Raw genomic sequence first — 20597 nt, forward strand, 5'->3', positions numbered from 1 at the left:
CCTTTCAGGTGGATTAAACTGAAATTGCAACCAACTTTCTAAGGCTTGTTTAAAAAATAAGGATATTTTGGAGATTATTTCCTTTTCAAACAACCGAAAGTGAGCAGGTGTAATCTGAATAAAGGGAAAAAGGCCCTTCTTGAACATAGGATGAGACATTCGTACCAATTTACTAGAGAACCAGTTTGGATTTAAGTATAACTTTTGTATGACTGATGCCTTTAGTGAGAGGTCTAATGCTTTAATATTTAATAATTTCTGCCCTCCGAATTCATATTCGTTATATAAATAGGCCCTTTTAATTTTATCTGGCTTGCCGTTCCAAATAAAATGGAATATTTTTTGTTCATATAATTTAAAAAGCAGGTCACTAGGTGTAGGCAAAACCATAAGCAAATAGGTAAACTGTGATATGACTAAAGAGTTAATCAGGGTGATTTTTCCACAAATAGACAAGTATTTTCCTTTCCATGGTAGCAAGATCTTATCTATTTTTGCTAACTTTCTATAAAAATTTATTGGAGTGAGATCATTTCTTTCTTTTGGGATTTTTATACCGAGTATATCCACATCTCCGTCAGACCATTTAATTGGTAAACTACATGGCAATATAAAATGTGTATTTTTTAGTGATCCAATACGTAATATGGTACATTTATCATAATTTGGTTTTAATCCAGAGAGGATAGCAAAGGTATCTAGATCCTCTATGAGGCCGTGGAGAGACTCTAGTTGTGGTTTTAAAAGAAAACATGAATCATCAGCGTACAATGACACCTTAGTTTTTAAGCCACGGATTTCTAATCCATTAATATTAATGTTTGATCTAATTTTAACAGCTAACATTTCGATGGCAATAATAAATAGATATGCCGATAGTGGACAACCTTGTTTTACTCCTCTAGATAGTTTAAAACTTTCTGAGATGTAGCCATTATTTACTATTTTACACCTAGGGTTACTATACATAATTTTAACCCATTTTATAAGAGATTCCCCAAAATTGAAATATTCTAGGCATTTATATATAAACTCCAGTCGTACTTTATCAAAAGCCTTTTCAAAATCAGCTATGAAAACCAGACCTGGTGTCCCCGATATTTCATAGTGTTCTATTGTTTCCAGTACTTGCCTTATATTATCTCCAATGTATCGTCCATGTAAAAAACCTGTCTGATTAGGATGAATAATATCTGACAAAACTTTTTTTATTCTATGCGCCAAGCATTTTGCTAGGATTTTTGCATCACAACACTGAAGTGTAAGAGGTCTCCAATTTTTTAATTGGACTGGATCTTTATATATACCACTTGGGTCCTGTTTCAGTAATAACGATATCAGACCTTCTTGTTGCGTGTCTGATAATCTACCATTTATATAGGAGTGGTTAAAACAAGCTAATAATGGTCCTTTGAGTATATCAAAAAAAGTTTTGTATACTTCCACTGGTATGCCATCCAGCCCTGGAGTTTTCCCATCCTTAAAGGCCCCAATTGCATCAAGCAGTTCCTCCTCTGTAATTTGGCCTTCACATGAGTCTTTCTGTACAGATGTTAATTTTACATTATTAATAGGAAAAAAATCCATACAATTAGTTTCAGTTAGTGGAGATGGAGGAGCCTGAAACGAAAACATATTCTTAAAGTACTTTACTTCCTCTTTCAAAATATCATTTGGTGAATCATGCGTGACTCCATCATTTGTAACAAGTTTTAATACATTTTTTTTGATAGCATTTCTATATTGAAGATTGAAAAAGAATTTGGTGCATTTTTCCCCATATTCCATCCAGTTCGCTTTATTTTTATAATGTATTACACTGGATCTTTCTTGAATAAGTTCCTCCATTTCTTTTTGTTTTTCCTCTAACTTATTCTGTGCCTCTATGGTACTGTTTTTATTGCTATCTAACTGTACTGTTAGTCCTTCAATTTCCTTTGTTAATATGGACTCTTTTGATCTAAATTGCTTTTGTTTTATAGATGAGTACTGAATTGCATGGCCTCTAAAGGCACACTTAAAAGTGTCCCATACAATAAGGGGATCTGCTGTACCTATGTTATGTCTGAAAAAGTCAGTTATAAAATCTTCTGTCCTAGTTCTAAACAATTTATCATCTAGTAGACTTTGATTAAATTTCCAATATCCTCGCCCACGTGGAAATTCTGTAAGAGAAATATATATGCCAATTATGTGATGATCCGACCGCATTCTGTCCCCTATCAACACTTTTTTAACTTTTGGTGCCAGAGAGAATGGTATAAGAAAGTAGTCAAGACGACTAGCTTGATTCAGCCTCCGCCATGTATATCTCACTAAATCAGGGTATTTAAGTCTCCATATATCCACTAATTCCAATATATCCATGACATTCATGATTTCCTTAAGTGCCTGAGGGTGATAGTTTGTAGTGTGATTTCCTTTCCGGTCTATAGAGGTATTTAAGACCGTATTAAAATCTCCCACTATAATAATAGAGTCTAGTGTTGCTTGTAGAGTTGATAAATTCTTATATATATTTTCAAAGAAGCTTGGATCATCATTATTCGGACCGTATAGGTTAACAAGCCATATTTGTTTATTGTCCAATAACATATTTAAAATAATCCATCTACCTTGAGGATCTGTTTGGACAATTTGCACATTTGGATCAAAATTATTGTTAATTAAAACCATCACCCCTTTTGAATTTCTTTGCCCATGGGAGAAATATATTTTGCCCCCCCAGTTCTTTTTCCACAAAACTTCATCTAAAACTGTTGAATGGGTTTCCTGTAAACAATAGATATTATAATCCTTCTCTTTTAGCCAGGTAAATACTGATCGTCTTTTCTTATTATCTGCTAAGCCATTACAATTGTAACTGGCTATACTTATTTCACCACTTACCATAATGAGACACACCTTTCATTCTTTTAATCAGAATATATTTTTGTAAACGTACTATTAAAAAGTAACATAATGATTGAGTGTCTATATAGTTGTACCATGATATTTGCATTTCTACTAAGTAAACCTCCAATTGGTCCCTACTATTCCACCCGCTAAAAGGCCTCATCTCGAGATGGCTTGTCATCCCAATGCCCGGCAGACCACCCTCGACCCCCTGTATCCCATAGCCCTGAACCGACTGGGATCCATTCTTTGAAAAGAGCATACAGTGCCATTTACCGAATTGAAGAAGATCAATTGCCATATGCATTTCCATTGCCCTCACCTCGATTTGTATTATATATATCTGTGGATCATCCTCTATTGTCCCTAACATCTTTTACTTCTTCCTTCGCAACAGTTGTGGGATACACACATACACTCACACACACTCAGCCCTTACCCCTACACAACCATAAGCTCACTTTCTCAACAATTGCACCATCCCAGAGCCCAACTCAAGATGGGTCATGATTTACAAATGCACTTGCAGTTGCAGCTGCATGAGAAGGCCTGCAAGACCGCACAAAAAATTAGCAAAAATTGAGAGATTTATTTACCATTGTCATATCCTAGATAATGGAGGTCAAATGTACACCTTATTCCTGAAACACCCACAATACGGCCACCCGTCATGACCATGTCCCCACGCATCTCCATGCAGTCCGACTTTGATTTTGTGCCGCCAGGGCCACAATAATATACCCCCTCTCTGAATGTCCGAGTGTGACCCCCTCCCCATGGGTTACTGCAGCTAGTGTTGCCAGCACTGCCACTGCCTGGGTGGGGGCACCCCACCGGAATCCCCACCGGCTAGGTACAAGGTCGTCAAGGTTCTCATTAGCAGCTTTGAGAATTTCCTTGTATATTATGCTCTCCCTTATTGGGGCTTTGGCTTTGCAGGACCAACCCTGCCAAGCAGGCTCAGAATCTTGAGGGGGCAGTGCTGCTCTTGGTCTCTGACCTCATTTTAGCTGCATACAGACCGCTTACAGCGGGCACATAAAACAGTTAGGGACTTCTCCTTAGTATCTGGGTCATTCAGGTGGGTGTCTAGGGTATAGTGCCATGGACCGTACCATTAAAATAGGATAATAAATAATTAGATATAATTTATAAAAAAATAAATAAAAAATGTAGTTCTCCATGATAGGACAATAAATAAATAAGACGTATAATTCATTATAAAAGTATATCCATCATCTGAACAACATTGAAAGCCCTCTCATACCCGGCTCACAGCAATACATTGGCTCTGGGATATGCAACCATTTCATTACTCACTCACTCAACTTTCCAAACATAACAAATAAAATAAAAAATAAACACAAACCATACCATCCACACATACTGTGCCTTCTGTTTACTTAGTTTTTATCTTCACTATGTTGAATTAGTGCTTGTGTGTTCAATTAGTTATATGTGAAGATTTATAGAAAAGCTATATTTTTTATTGTATTGTTACAATCAGTAACCGGGCTTGAATTGTGTTTATTTCCCTCGTCTATGAGAACTTTGTAATTTTTAAAATAACCATGGAGTAGTCTTTGTGTCTCTGAACAACTGGTTATCAATATATAGTTTATCAACGACGAGAGCTACTCGTTTCGCTTTTAATCTATTTTCTTTGAAAATTGGATACAGAACTTTGCGCCGTTCTGCAATTTCCTTCGGAAACTGATCATTCATGCCAATTTTGGTCCCAGCAAGTCTTTTACCCAGGCTTTTAACCATTATTTTATCTTTAAATGAAGCAAATTTGGCAACGATTGGGCGTTCGTACCTCTGCCCTCTCTGTCCGAAGCGGTGAACGCGTTCAAGTTGGATTTTGTCGATAACTTCGCGTGGAATCTGAAGCGCTGTAAGGAGGAACTCTCTAACTATAGATTCAGGAACTTCTCCTTCTTTTTCTTGGATACCTGTAAGTACCAAATTCTCTCTCATGGATCTAGTTTGTATGTCTAGTAAGGTTTCCTTCAGAACGGTGTTCTCCTTTTTAATTCCATTCATTTCGGTTTCAATCTTATTGACTGTCCCTTTTAGCGCGTGTGTTTGCTTCTCCAATGTCGCAGCTTTTTCATCACTCATCTCTAGGCTTGCCTTCAACTCTTTTATATCCTTACTAACTAATTCAAGTATACCCAGTTTGTCATTTATTGATTTTAACAGATCGGTTTCGACCTTTACCATTCCGGGTGGTGAGAATATTAAATCATCAGTGTCTGTAGAAGAGTCACGTTTTCGTTTTGTAATCGGTTCCCCTGTCTTACTCTCCGTCATGTTTGGTTGTTGCCTGTTTTCGTAATATTTGTCGATAAATGTCTCTAGTTTTAGGATTTGTTTTGTGTTATTGTCCAGATTGAAGGTTATCACTCACCAGATTAAGTAGTGCTAATATTTTAGTCTAATTTAGCAGATATTTCGAATATTATGTTTTATCTTGAGGTGCTCTACATAAATCCCTTCAGTCCGCCATTACCCTTACGTTACCTTTACGTCATACGTCACTCTCTTCTGCCTCCAAACAATATCACAATCTCTTTCAATAATGGCAGGAATGGAGGAGGTCTTTATCCTAATGAGATTGCTAAGGCGAACACCGCCATGTTTAGTTTTGCCCAACCTAGGTCGAGGCACAGACACAATGGGGATGGCTGAGCTGACTACACTGACTATGCTAGTGGCAGACTCCACTAAGCTGGCAGGTTGGCTAACAGCCTGCTGCCTGGCCTGCACCCTATTTCATTGTGGAGCTAGAGGAGTTAGAGCCCTGTCTATGTTGGTAGATAAGATGAGAGCACCCCTCCAGCTAGGATGGAGTCCGTCACTCCTCAGCAGGTCAGGCTTGGTCCAGTTTGTGGGTGAGTCCCAGAAAGAGGGCCAATTATCTACAAATTCCATCTTTTGGGAGGGGCAGAAAACAGTTTTCAACCAGCGATTGAGTTGTGAGACTCTGCTGTAGAGCTCGTCACTCCCCCTAACTGGGAGGGGGCCAGAGACAATTACTCGATGCCGACACATCTTTCTAGCTGATCTACACGCTGAAGCTATGTTGCGCTTGGTGACCTCTGACTGTTTCATCCTAACATCGTTGGTGCCGACGTGGATAACAATATCTCTATACTCTCTACACTCGCCAGTTTTAGCTTTAGCCAGCACCATCTTCAGATTAGCCTTAACGTCGGTAGCCCTGCCCCCTGGTAAACAGTGTATGATCGCTGGGTGATTCGTTTTAAGTCTAATACTGCGGGTAATGGAGTCGCCAATGACTAGGGTTTTCAATTTGTCAGAGCTAATGGTGGGAGCCTTCGGCGTCTCAGACCCCGTAACGGGAGGAGTAGAGACAAGAGAAGACTCGGCCTCAGACTCCGACTCGCTACTTAATGGGGAAAACCGGTTGAATGTCGGCTGAATGAGCGACACCAGTTGAGCATTCCTACAGCATTTCCCTCCAGAAGCCATGAGAAAGTTGTCCGGCTGCGGGGACTGTGCGGGGGGATTTATACTAACGTTACTATCTGTACTTACTGGTGGCACAGACGCTGTTTCATCCTTTCCTACACTGAAATTACCCTTGCCTAACGATTGCGTCTGAAGCTGGGCTTGCAGCACAGCTATCCTCGCCATAAGGCGATCGTTCTCCTGTATATTATGAGTACAGCGACTGCAATTAGAAGACATCATGTTAATGTTACTACTTAGCGTCCGGAGTGAAAAAGTTGAATGAGGGAAAAAAGTTGTGATGGAAAAACTAAAAATATAAACGGTAATAAAAAAATAAAAAAAAAACGTAAAGTTGTCAGCTAGCAAAGTAAGGTTGGCAACAAAACGCACAGGATAATGTGCCTACCGGGGAACAGTGGGTTATCCACATCGACGATGTTGGTCATTATGGCCAAACAGTTCTATTTTTGTTGCATCAGACCAGAGGATATTTCTCCAAAAAGTATGATCTTTGTCCCCATGCGCAGTTGCAAACCGTAGTCTGGCTTCTTTTATGGCAGTTTTGGAGCAGTGGCTTCTTCCAAGCTGAGCAGCCTTTCAGGTTATGTTGATATAGGACTCGTTTTTACTGTGGATATAGATACTTTTGTACCTGTTTCCTCCAGCATCTTCACAAGGTCCTTTGCTGTTGTTCTGGGATTGATTTGCACTTTTCGGACCAAAGTACGTTAATCTCTAGGAGACAGAACGCGTCTCCTTCCTGAGCGGTATGACGGCTGCGTGGTCCCATGGTGTTTATACTTGCATACTATTGTTTGTACAGATGAACGTGGTACCTTCAGGCATTTGGAAATTGCTCCCAAGGATGAACCAGACTCAAATTTGTTTTCTGATGTCTTGGCTGATTTCTTTTGATTTTCCCATGATGTCAAGCAAAGAGGCACTATTTGAAGGTAGGCCTTGAAATACATCCACAGGTACACCTCCAATTGACTCAAAGTATGTCAATTAGCCTATCAGAAGCTTCTAAAGCCATTACGTCATTATCTGGAATTTTACAAGCTTTTTAAAGGCACAGTCAACTTAGTGTATGTAAACTTCTGACCCACTGGAATTGTGATACAGTGAATTATAAGTGAAATAATCTGTCTGTAAACAATTGTTGGAAAAATTACTTCTGTCATGCACAAAATAGATGTCCTAACCGACTTGCCAAAACTATAGTTTGTTAACAAGAAATTTGTGGAGTGGTTGAAAAACGAGTTTTAATGACTCCAACCTAAGTGTATGTAAACTTCCGACTTCAACTGTATATAGGAGTTAGCCTATTGCTGATCGTAACCCACATTTTGTATACTCATTTCTGGGATTGTTCATTATGGTGCATGCAATGTGTAGTCTGTGGTGTAGTGGTTTCAATGCATATTAGGGAAAATCTAGTGTTATGGACTTCACATTTGCATGAATAATCACAACTTTAATGTCTCACAGAATGGTCAAACAAAATATAAATGCATTTTTTGACGTGTGTGTCTATAGTACCCCTTGGGGAAGTGTGTGCCCTAGGATGCAGATTTCTAAATATTGGCAATAAGGTCAGCAGAAGGTATAGTACCTTCTGATGGCATTGTTAGCCTGTATACAAGGCCAGGCACCGCACCGCACCGCATTTTTCTCACTTTATATATATCAAAATGAACCGTTACCAGTTAAATGTAGACACAAATATTTTGTATTACAATTCAAATATGCAAATAAGACAATATACACTGCTCAAAAAAATAAAGGGAACACTTAAACAACACAATGTAACTCCAAGTCAATCACACTTCTGTGAAATCAAACGCTCCACTTAGGAAGCAACATTGATTGACAATAAATTTCACATGCTGTTGTGCAAATGGAATAGACAACAGGTGGAAATTATAGGCAATTAGCAAGACACCCCCAATAAAGGAGTGGTTCTGCAGGTGGTGACCACAGACCACTTCTCAGTTCCTATGCTTCCTGGCTGATGTTTTGGTCACTTTTGAATGCTGGCGGTGCTTTCACTCTAGTGGTAGCATGAGACGGAGTCTACAACCCACACAAGTGGCTCAGGTAGTGCAGCTCATCCAGGATGGCACATCAATGCGAGCTGTGGCAAGAAGGTTTGCTGTGTCTGTCAGCGTAGTGTCCAGAGCATGGAGGCGCTACCAGGAGACAGGCCAGTACATCAGGAGACGTGGAGGAGGCCGTAGGAGGGCAACAACCCAGCAGCAGGACCGCTACCTCCGCCTTTGTGCAAGGAGGAGCAGGAGTAGCACTGCCAGAGCCCTGCAAAATGACCTCCAGCAGGCCACAAATGTGCATGTTCAAACGGTCAGAAACAGACTCCATGAGGGTGGTATGAGGGCCCGACGTCCACAGGTGGGGGTTGTGCTTACAGCCCAACACCATGCAGGACGTTTGGCATTTGCCAGAGAACACCAAGATTGGCAAATTCGCCATTGGCGCCCTGTGCCATTTACCATTTTATAAAATGCTAAAATTTCATGTGATATGATGGCATGAATCATTTTGACCATGCTCCACTGCTTTGATTGGTGCAACTAGAAATCACAAGTGTCGAACATAAAATGAAAAGGCACCCACGAAAGAAAATTCCACAAACTTGTTTATCTATTTTGTGCTGTTGTTATATTGGTGTTTCATTTCGTGTCTTGTAGGCTTGTAGGCCTGTTGTAAGACATGTCCTCACCAGACATCACCGGTAACAACGTTGCCTATGGGCACAAACCCACCGCTGGACTAGACAGTACTGGCAAAAAGTGCTCTTCACTGACCGGTCGCGGTTTTGTCTCACCAGGGGTGATGGTCGGTTTTACGTTTATCGTCGAAGGAATGAGCCTTACACCGTTACACCGAGGCCTGTATTCTGGAGCGGGATCGATTTGGAGGTGGAGGGTCCATCATGGTCTGGGGGCGGTGTGTCACAGCATCATCGGACTGAGCTTGTTGTCATTGCAGGCAATCTCAACGCTGTGCGTTACAGGGAAGACATCCTCCTCCCTCATGTGGTACCCTTCCTGCAGGCTCATCTTGACGTGACTCCAGCATGACAATGCCACCAGCCATACTGTGTGTGTTCTGCCATGGCCAGCGAAGAGCCCAAATCTCAATCCCATTGAGCACGTCTGGGACCTATTGGATCGGAGGGTGAGGGCTAGGGCCATTTCCCCATAAATGTCCGGGAACTTGCAGACGCCTTGGTGGAAGAGTGGGGTAACATCTCACAGCAAGAACTGGCAAATCTGGTACAGTCCATGAGGAGGAGATGCACTGCAATACTTAATGCAGCTGGTGTCCACACCAGATACTGACTGTTACTTTGATTTTGATCCCCCTTTTGTTCAGGGACACATTATTCCATTTCTGTTAGTCACATGTCTGTGGAACTTGTTCTGTTTATGTCTCACTTGTTGAATCTTGTTATGTTCATACAACTATTTACACATATTACGTTTGCTGAAAATAAACACAGTTGACAGTGAGAGGACATTTCTTTTTTTGCTGAGTTTATGAGTGAGAATGACTAACAAAATTAATATGGCCCCCCTGGGCATGTGCCCTGCATGCCCGGTCAGTATTCGGCCATGATTACTATAAGTTTAGATGGCTGGCTAGACTTTCTGCTATTACAAAAATTGACATGGCTAATTATCAGATAATGGAATGTCTGACATAACCAAATAAACTGCTGATGCACAACCACATTTCAAAATTGCGCCTGGTGTATTTTACTATTCTTACTCTCAATATTAAGTTGAATATTAAGAATATATTTTTGGGGTTGGGGCTGGGGGCCCAAAACGACCGCTTATGTCTTATTTCTGGAGCCGGCCCTGGCTCCCAGTTAGAGGGCCAAACATCACAAAACACATAGGGCCAAATCCACCGACCCTGAGGTCCCTGTACCCTCATGCCATCTTATGATCAGATGTGTGTGGACATGTACCCAATTAGGAAAACACAGCATATTAATGTTGTCCTTACCAGAAAATGAGGCTTGACTTAAAACATGGGAGGTTATGTTTTTATTCATTTTTTTAATAAAACAAATTTACATTTTATTTCACCTTTATTTAACCAGGTGGGCCAGTTGAGAACAAGTTCTCATTTACAACTGCGACCTGGCCAAGATAAAGCAAAGCAGTGTGACAAAAACAACAATACAGAGTTACACATAAACAAACGTACAGTCAATAACACAGTATAAAAATCTATGTACAACGTGTGCAAATGTTGAAGAGTAGGGAGGTAAAGGCAGTAAATAGGCCATAGAGGTGAAATAATTACAATATAGGATTAACACTAGAGTGATAGATGTGCAGATGATGATGTGCAAGTAGAGATACTGGGGTGCAAAAGAGCAAGAGGATAAGTAACAATATGGGGATGAGGTAGTTGGGTGTGCTATTTACAGAGTGGGAGATATAAGACTCCAGCTTCAGTGATTTTTGCAATTCGTTCCAGTCATTGGCAGCAGAGAACTGGAAGGAAAGGCGGCCAAAGGAAGTGTTGGCTGGGGGATGTCATTCGAAAACATAATGTTAACTTTCACTGCGATGCGGATGACACACAGCTGTACATTTCAATGAAACATGGTGAAGCCCCAAAATTGCCCTCGCTAGAAGCCTGTGTTTCAGACATAAGGAAGTGGATGGCTGCAAACGTTCTACATTTAAACTCAGACAAAACAGAGATGCTTGTTCTAGGTCCCAAGAAACAAAGAGATCTTCTGTTGAATCTGACAATTAATCTTGATGGTTGTAAAGTCGTCTCAAATAAAACTGTGAAGGACCTCGGCGTTACTCTGGACCCTGATCTCTCTTTTGACGAACATATCAAGACTGTTTCAAGGACAGCTTTATTCCATCTACGTAACATTGCAAAAATCAGAAACTTTCTGTCCAAAAATTATGCAGAAAAATTCATCCATGCTTTTGTTACTTCCAGGTTAGACTACTGCAATGCTCTACTTTCCGGCTACTTTCCGGCTACACTAAATAAACTTCAGTTAGTGCTAAATACGGCTGCTAGAATCCTGACTAGAACCCAAAAATTTGATCATATTACTCCAGTGCTAGCCTACCTACACTGGCTTCCTGTTAAGGCAAGGGCTGATTTCAAGGTTTTACTGCTAACCTACAAAGCATTACATGGGCTTGCTCCTACCTATCTTTCCGATTTGGTCCTGCCATACATACCTACACGTACGCTACGGTCACAAGACGCAGGCCTCCTAATTGTCCCTAGAATTTCTAAGCAAACAGCTGGAGGCAGGGCTTTCTCCTATAGAGCTCCATTTTTATGGAATGGTCTGCCTACCCATGTGAGAGACGCAGACTCGGTCTCAACTTTTAAGTCTTTACTGAAGACTCATCTCTTCAGTGGGTCATATGATTGAGTGTAGTCTGGCTCAGGAGTGTGAAGGTGAACGGAAAGGCTCTGGCGCAACGAACCGCCCTTGCTGTCTCTGCCTGGCTGGTTCCCCTCTCTCCACTGGGATTCTCTGCCTCTAACCCTATTACAGGGGCTGAGTCACTGGCTTACTGGTGCTCTTTCATGCCGTCCCTAGGAGGGGTGCGTCACTTGAGTGGGTTGAGTCACTGACGAGATCTACCTGTCTGGGTTGGCGCCCCCCCTTGGGTTGTGCCGTGGCGGAGATCTATGTGGGCTATACTCAGCCTTGTCTCAGGATGGTAAGTTGGTGGTTAACCTTTTCTCAATAGGGGGTGCTGTTTTCACTTTGTAAAAATTTCGTTCCCAAATTAAACTGCCTCGTACTCAATTCTTGCTCGTACAATATGCATATTATTATTACTATTGGATAGAAAACACTCTCTAGTTTCTAAAACCGTTTGAATTATATCTGTGAGTAAAACAGAACTCAAGTTGGAGCAAACTTCCTGTGAGGAAGTGAGAAATCTGAAATAAGGCAGGCTGTTCTAGGGTCAGTTTATTAATTTGCATGTCTTCTATTGGTCGAGATGCACTGCATACGCCTTCCCCTAGATGTCAGCAAATAGTGAGAATTGGAATGGAGTTGCTAGGCAGATCTGAGGCCATATAAAGGGTCTTGGAACGTGGGGTGCAGTCTTTTCAACATTCGCCATGACGCAAGACAGACCTCAGGATGGCGTTCTGGAAAGCTCCCGTTATAGGCCTTAGATATATCCGGCTCTGATTTTATTCGATATAGGTGTTAAAGACATCATAATGTTGTTATTTTAAACCGAGTTATATCAGTTTATATCAGTATATTGCGATTTTCGGATATTTCTTTGTGCTGCGTTATAGTGAGTTGGGCACGTCTTCGCCACATGGCTAATGTTTACTGCTAATTCCAAAGTTGAAGGCGACAATCTACAACCGAGCAACGATTCCTCTGGACAAAGGACAACTTGCCCAAGATTCTGATGGGAGCTCATCAAAAAGTAAGAAGTATTTATGATGTTAATTCGTTGTTCTGTTGAAAAATGTGAAACTACTATTCCGCCATTAATTTCGGTGCGGTCTCGCTTTAACGCACGCTGTATGTCGTAGTAACGTTAATTTAAAAAATCTAACACAGCGGTTGCATTAAGAACTAATGTATCTTTCATTTGCTGTCCAACCTGTATTTTTTAGTCAAGTTTATGATTAGTTACTGATTAGATTAGGTGCCTCTCCCAAGATTTCTCCCGACATTTTGTTGGCAGCTTGGCTACTATTCTCATTGTATAACCACGATTTGTGCCGCTAAATATGCACATTTTCGAACAAACTCTATATGTATTGTGTAATATGATGTTATAGGACTGTCATCTGAAGAAGTTTGAGAAGGTTAGTGAAAAAATTAATATCTTTTGCTGGTTTATTCGTTATCGCTATTGTTGGCTTGAATCAATGCTGTTGTGTGGTTGGCTATTGTAGTAAGCTAATATAATGCTATATTGTGTTTTCGCTGTAAAACACTTAAAAAATCTGAAATATTGGCTGGATTCACAAGATCTTTGTCTTTCATTTGCTGTACGCTGTGTATTTTTCATAATGTTTTATGATGAGTATTTAGGTAATTCACGTTGGTCTCTGTAGTTATTCTAGCTGCTTTGGTGAGAGTTGTGATGGTGGCTGCAATGTAAAACTATGATTTATACCTGAAATATGCACATTTTTCTAACAAAACATATGCTATACAATAAATATGTTATCAGACTGTCATCTGATGAAGTTGTTTCTTGGTTAGTGACTATTTATATCTTTATTTGGTCAAAATTGTGATAGCTACCTATGCAGGAAAAAAATGGTGGGAAAAAAAAGTTGTGTCTTTTGCTATCGTGGTTAGCTAATAGAAATACATATTGTGTCTTCCCTGAAAAAAACATTTTAAAAATCAGAAATGATGGCTGGATTCACAAGATGTGTATCTTTCATCTGGTGTCTTGGATTTGTGATTTAATGATATTTAGATGCTAGTATTTACTTGTGACGCTATGCTAGGCTATGCTAGTCAGCTTTTTTACTGATGGGGGTGCTCCCGGATCCGGGATTGTGATGAAGTAGAAGTTAAAGATATCCCTCTAGTGGTGTGGGGGCTGTGCTTTTGCAAAGTGGGTGGGGTTATATCCTTCCTGTTTGGCCCTGTCTGGGTGTATCATCGGATGGGGCCACAGTGTCTCCTGACCCCTCCTGTCTCAGCCTCCAGTATTTATGCTGCAGTAGTTTGTGTCGGGGGGCTAGGGTCAGCTTATTATATCTGGAGTACTTCTCCTGTCTTATCTGGTGTCCTGTGTGAATTTAAGTATGCGCTCTCTAATTCTCTCTTTCGCTCTTTCTTTCTCTCTCTCGGAGGACCTGAGCCCTAGGACCATGCCTCAGGACTACCTGGCATGATGACTCCTTGCTGTCCCCAGTCCACCTGGCCGTGCTGCTGCTCCAGTTTCAACTGTCCTGCCTGCGGCTATGGAACCCTGACCTTTTCACCGGACGTGCTACCTGTCCCAGACCTGCTGTTTTCAACTCTCTAGAGACTGCAGGAGCGGTAGAGATACTCTTAATGATCAGTTATGAAAAGCCAACTGGCATTTACTCCTGAGGTGCTGACTTGCTGCACCCTCGACAACTACTGTGATTATTATTATTTGACCATGCTGGTAATTTATGAACATCTTGGCCATGTTCTGTTATAATCTCCACCCGGCACAGCCAGAAGAGGACTGGCCACCCCTCATAGCCTGGTTCCTCTCTAGGTTTCTTCTTAGTTTTGGCCTTTCTAGGGAGTTTTTCTTAGCCACCGGGCTTCTACACCTGCATTGCTTGCTGTTTGGGGTTTTAGGCTGGGTTTCTGTACAGCACTTTGAGATATCAGCTGATGTAAGAAGGGCTATATAAATACATTTGATTTGATTTGGCTTTGGGGATGACCAGTGAAATATACCTGCTAGAGTTCGTTATGTTATGTTCCATTAGGATGGACATAGAGCTCCAAAGTGGAGGTGTCATACAGGGAAATGGTTCCAATCGTGTTTCCACCACTCATTTTTACCATATGGGATTTTAGAAAGACTTAAATTATGGCTGTGTTTCATGTAAGCTTACCCTAGCTGACACCTTTTTCTAACAGGATTTATATAAATGTAAAACTTGCATAAGAAAGCTTACAGAATCAAATCAATGTAGACCTTACAGTGAAACGCTAACTTACAAAACCTTAACCAAAAATGCAGTTTTCAGAAAAAAATAAATATATATATAACAAATAATTAAGAAGCAACAATAAAATAACAGTAGCTAGGCTGTATACAGGGGGTTCCGGTACAGTGAATGTGCGGGGGCACTGGTTAGTCGAGGTAATTGAGGTAATAATGTGCATGTAGGTAGAAGTAAAGTGACTATGCATGGATAATAAACAGAGAGTAGCAGCAGCGAAAAAATGGGGAGTGAGGTGGGGACAATGCAAATAGTCCAGGTAGCCATTTGATTAACTGTTCAAGAGTCTAATGGTTTGGCAGTAGAAGCTTTTACGAAGCCTTTTTGACCTAGACTTGGCGCTCCGGTACGGCTTGCCATGCGGTAGCAGAGAGAACAGTCTATGACTAGGGTGGCTGGAGTCCTGGAATATTTTTGGGGCCTTCCATTTACACCGCCTGGTATAGAGGTCCTGGATAGCAGGAAGCTTGGCCCCAGTGATGTACTGGGCCGTACGCCCTACCCCTCTGTAGTGCATTGCGATCGGAGTTCGAGCAGTTGCTTTACCAGGCGGTGATGCAACCTGTCAGGATGCTCTTGATGGTGCAGCTGTAGAAACTTTTTGAGCATCTGAGGACCCATGACAAATCTTTTTAGTGTCCTGAGGGGGAATAGGCACTGTCGGCCCTCTTCACGACTGTTTTGGTGTGTTTGGACCATGATAGTTCGTTGGTGATGTGGACACCAAGAAACTTGAAGTTCTCAACCTGCTCCCATAACAGCCCCGTAGATGAGAATGGTGGCGTGCTCGGTCCTCCTTTTTCTGTAGTCCACAATCATCTCCTTTGTCTTGATCACGTTGAGGGAGAGGTTGTTATCCTGGCACCACACTGCCAGGTCTCTGACCTCCTCCCTATAGGCTGTCTCGTCGTTCTCAGTGATCAGGCCTATCACTGTTGTGTCATCGGCAAACTTAATGATGGTGTTGGAGTCATGCTTTGCCATGCAGTCATGGGTGTACAGGGAGTACAGGAGGGGACTGTGCATGCACCCCTGAGGGGCCCCCGTGTTGAGGATCAGCGTGGCAGATATGTTGTTACCTACCCTTACCACCTAGGGGCCGGCCCAACAGGAAGTCCAGGATCCAGTTGCAGAGGGAGCTGTTTAATCCAAGGGTCCTTAGCTTAGTGATGAGCTTTGAGGGCGCTATGCTGTTGAACGCTGAGCTGTAGTCAATAAATCGCATTCTCACGTAGGTGTTCCTTTTATCCAGATGGGAAAGGGCAGTGTGGAGAGCAATAGAGATTGCATCATCTGTGGATCTGTTGGGAAGGTATGCAAATTGGAGTGGGTCTAGGGCTTCAGGGATAATGGTGTTGATGTTAGCCTTGACCAGCCTTTCAAAGCACTTCATGGCTACAGACATGAGTGCTATGGTTGGGATGTCATTTAGGCAGGTTACGTTGGTGTTCTTGGGCACAGGGACTATGGTGGTCTGCTTGAAACATGTTGGTATTACAGACTCGGTCAGGGACAGGTTGAAAATGTCAGGGAAGGCACTTGCCAGTTAGTCAGTGCATGCTCGGAGTACACGTCCTGGTAATCCATCTGGCCCTGCGGCCTTGTGAATGTTGACCTGTTTAAAGGTTTTACTCATATTGTCTATGGAGAGCATGATCACACAGTCGTCCGGAATAGCTAATGTTCTCATGCATGCTTCAGTGTGTCTTGCCTCGAATCGAGCATAGAAGTAATTTAGCTTGTCTGGTACGCTCGTGTCACTGGGTAGCTCGTGGCTGTGCTTCCCTTTTTAGACCGTAATAGTTTGCAAGCCCTGCCACATCCTACGAGCGTCAGAGCCGGTGTAGTACTATTCAATCTTAATCCTGTATTGACGCTTTACCTGTTTGATGGTTCGTCGAAGGGTATTTTCAGGATTTCTTATTAGCATCCGGGTTAGAGTCCCGATCCTTGAAAGCAGCAGCTCTACCCTTTGCTTGTAATCCTTGGCTTCAGGTTGGGGTATGCTCTTACGGTCACTGTGGGGACGACATCATTGATGCACTTGATGAAGCCAGTGCACGATGTGGTGTACTCCTCAATGCCATTAGAAGAGTTCCGGAACACATTCCAGTCTGTGCTAGAAAACAGTCCTGTAGTTTAGCATCTGCGTCCTCTAACAACTTCCTTATTGAGCGAGTCACTGGTACTTCCTGCTTCAGGTTTCGCTTGTAAGCAGGAATCAGGAGGATAGAGTTATGGTCAGATTTGCCAAATGGAGGGAAAGGGAGAGCTTTGTACGTGTCTCTGTGTGTGGAGTAAAGGTTGTCTAGAGTTCTTTTTCCTCTAGTTGCACATTTAACATGCTGGTAGAAATGAGGTCAAACGGATTTTACTTACCCTGCATTAAAGTCCCCGGCAAATAGGAGCGCCGCATCAGGATGAGCATTTTGCTGTTTGCTTATGGCTCTATACCGCTCGTTGAGAGCTGTCTTAGTGCCAGCATCGATTTGTGGTGGTAAATAGACAGCTACAAAAAATACAGATGAAAACTATCTTGGTTTACAGCTTATCATGAGATACTCTACCTCAGGCGAGCAAAACCTCGAGACTTCCTTAATATTAGATTTCGTGCACCTGCTGTTTTTTTTACAAATAGACACAGACCGCCACCCCTTGTCTTACTGGAAGCAGTTGTTCCATCTTGCCGATGGACCGTAAACCACGGCAGCTGTATGTTATCCATGTCGTCGTTCAGCCACAACTCAGTGAAACATAAGATATTACAGTTTTTAATGTCCCGTTGATAGAATATCTTTGATCGGAGCTCATCCATTTTGTTATCCAATGATTGCACGTTGGCTAATAGGACTGATGGTAGAGGGGGTTTATTCACTCGCCTACAAATTCTCAAAAGGCAGCCCGACCTCCGCCCCCTTTTTCTCTGTCTTTTCTTCACGCAAGAAAGCAGTATATCCTTCGCGTCGGACTTGTTAAAGAAAAAGTCTTTGTCCAGTTCGCGGTGAGTAATTACTGGTCTGATGTCCAGAAGTTATTTTCGGTCATAACTAACGGTAGCAGCAACATTATGTACAAAATAAGTAAAAAATATGTTATAAACATCGCAAAAAAAATGAACAAAATAGCACAGTTGGTTAGGAGCATGTACAATGGCAGTCATCCTTTCCAGCTCCTTTCTTTTATTCAGACTAATCCAGTTAAAGAAATGTAGACAATTTATTAATTACTACATTTAGCTAACATTAGGTAGTTAATCCAGAGATTCTACCTTTGCCTTGATTCGGCAGTTTCATCCAGATAATCAATGCATTTGTAATTTTCTGATAGCCACATTAGCAGCTAATTAGTATTTCATTTTTAGGGGGTAATTACAGCCAAATATATTGCTTAAAGTCACCTTGTCCTAGAGGGATTTACACGGTTCTTATTATTCACGTCCATTCAAAGATGATTTACACATAGTAATCCTTCTGATAGAGACATGTTGTATTCCACACACACAGAGACAGGAATACACTCTACACACACAACTACAGAGAGCCTCTGCAACAACACTTACTCAACATGTCCATACAACACCAAGTACACAAGCTTACACAACTCTGGAAGTCGACAGACTCCACACAAACATACACAACCACAGCACACGTGTACTTTCATTGAGATAACCAGTCTATTTTCTCTACAATTCCCTGTAGCCCCACAACACCCCCAGAGAGACACAGTCAAAGAGGGAAAGCTTTTATTCCAGCACTTTCCCTTCGCTCTGTTTTGAGCTTCGACAATAATTGTATAATCAGTCATAAAGGCTAAAGCATATTCTTATACCTCAGGGACAGAGGTAATTTGAACGTCCTGTGCCGTGTGGCTTGGCGGTACACACAGTGAGAGAGTAATCACATTTGACAGTTTCTTTTCTTGGCATGCCTCTGATGCTGTTCAACATGAAAATAAATTGAGAACAATTGGATTTGCTCTAACTCTTCACACTCCCAGGGCCTTCCCCAACACGGAATGTCACTTTTCTCCTGCTTTTATACAAGGACGACATCTTTTTAGAGCAGTAACACAAACGCAAGGAACAAACTACAAATAACTTTGAAAAAAAACTGGGGAAGAGGGCAAGTTGCCATACAGTACAATAACGAGCTGTGCTTTATGTCATTATAGATATTTGTGTTAATTAATGAACCATATGGATAGACACCTGCTGCTGAGGCTTGGCTGTCTTGGGAAGGGATCAGTGTTAAATGTGTCAGGCTGTATACATAGCAGACTACTGTACTGTATATACACAGCATACAGTATATGCTGTATGATAGATGACTATCAATTATTTATTCGACCAACAATGACTGGGTTTCAATGTACAGTATATTCTACTGTACTTTTATTTATTAGGATCCCCATTACTCTTCCTGGGGTCCAAACTATACAGTATAGACCTAGTATGAATTTTTCTCTTTGATAGGATGACTTAACGCAAGATGGCACGTCATTCAATTCCACTGAATCAGTTCAAAGTCACGTCTTGATCCTGAACACAAATAACTATTTCATCAGTCTTAAATTTATCGCACGAGACCTACAGCCTCCCAGTCTCCCACAACCTATAGTGTTCGTTCTTCATTTGACAAAGTTTTTTGCAGGGAAATTGAAAAGATTCCGCTTTTTAAATCTGGCATTAATCAAATGTCCCTGATACATAATGCATGAGACCACCAGCGTCTCTCGGCATTAAACCAGCCATAAAGAGAGACGTAGAGAGAAAAGACATCCATCCAGGAGAAAACCAACAGGACATCTAATCCTATACTGTCGAAATCCAGATGACTAAATATTATGGGGAGCGTTTACAGTGTTACAGTGATTTGCGCTCGGGACATGCAGAATTCTTTCTAGCATGTTAAAGACGTTGAAATCTAGAGGGGTAAGTTCGGCACTGCCAAGGTGCTCAATGGCTGTATAAACATTAAACTTTTTAAAATTTCTTTGCATGGCCTGGAAAGCCCAGAACATTCCATCATCAGAAATTACTCAGATATTTTTGGACAGTTCCCACTGTTGTGACATAGTGTTCATACTTCCCATGTTCTCTTGAGCAAGGAACTTAACCTCCTAAACTTAAACAGGCGCGGCACTGTGGCTGCCCTCTACTCCGGCCTCCCCAACCTAATGTGTGTTTGTGTATGTATAAATCGGAGGGGTGGGGTACAGCAGAAGACACATTTCCGTCTCATGGATTAATAAATTCCTCTGTCAGTCAATTAGTCAGGTCAGTGCTGTAGTGTAGGCTGAAAGGGGGAACTGTAACAGTTGAGTTTGTCATGGTGTGATAACTTGCTGCACAGTACTTGCAGTAGGACTAGTCATTGACATTTATCTAAATGGCATTTGAACATTTGGCTCTGATAAGTGTATTTGTACATGGGACAATTTTTTTTTTTGTTGCTGTTTAATAGCTTATCTCATGCTGTTCTTAAAATTTT

This window comes from Salvelinus namaycush, chromosome 14 (genome assembly GCF_016432855.1).
Source record: "Salvelinus namaycush isolate Seneca chromosome 14, SaNama_1.0, whole genome shotgun sequence".
NCBI classification, from domain to species: domain Eukaryota; kingdom Metazoa; phylum Chordata; class Actinopteri; order Salmoniformes; family Salmonidae; genus Salvelinus; species Salvelinus namaycush.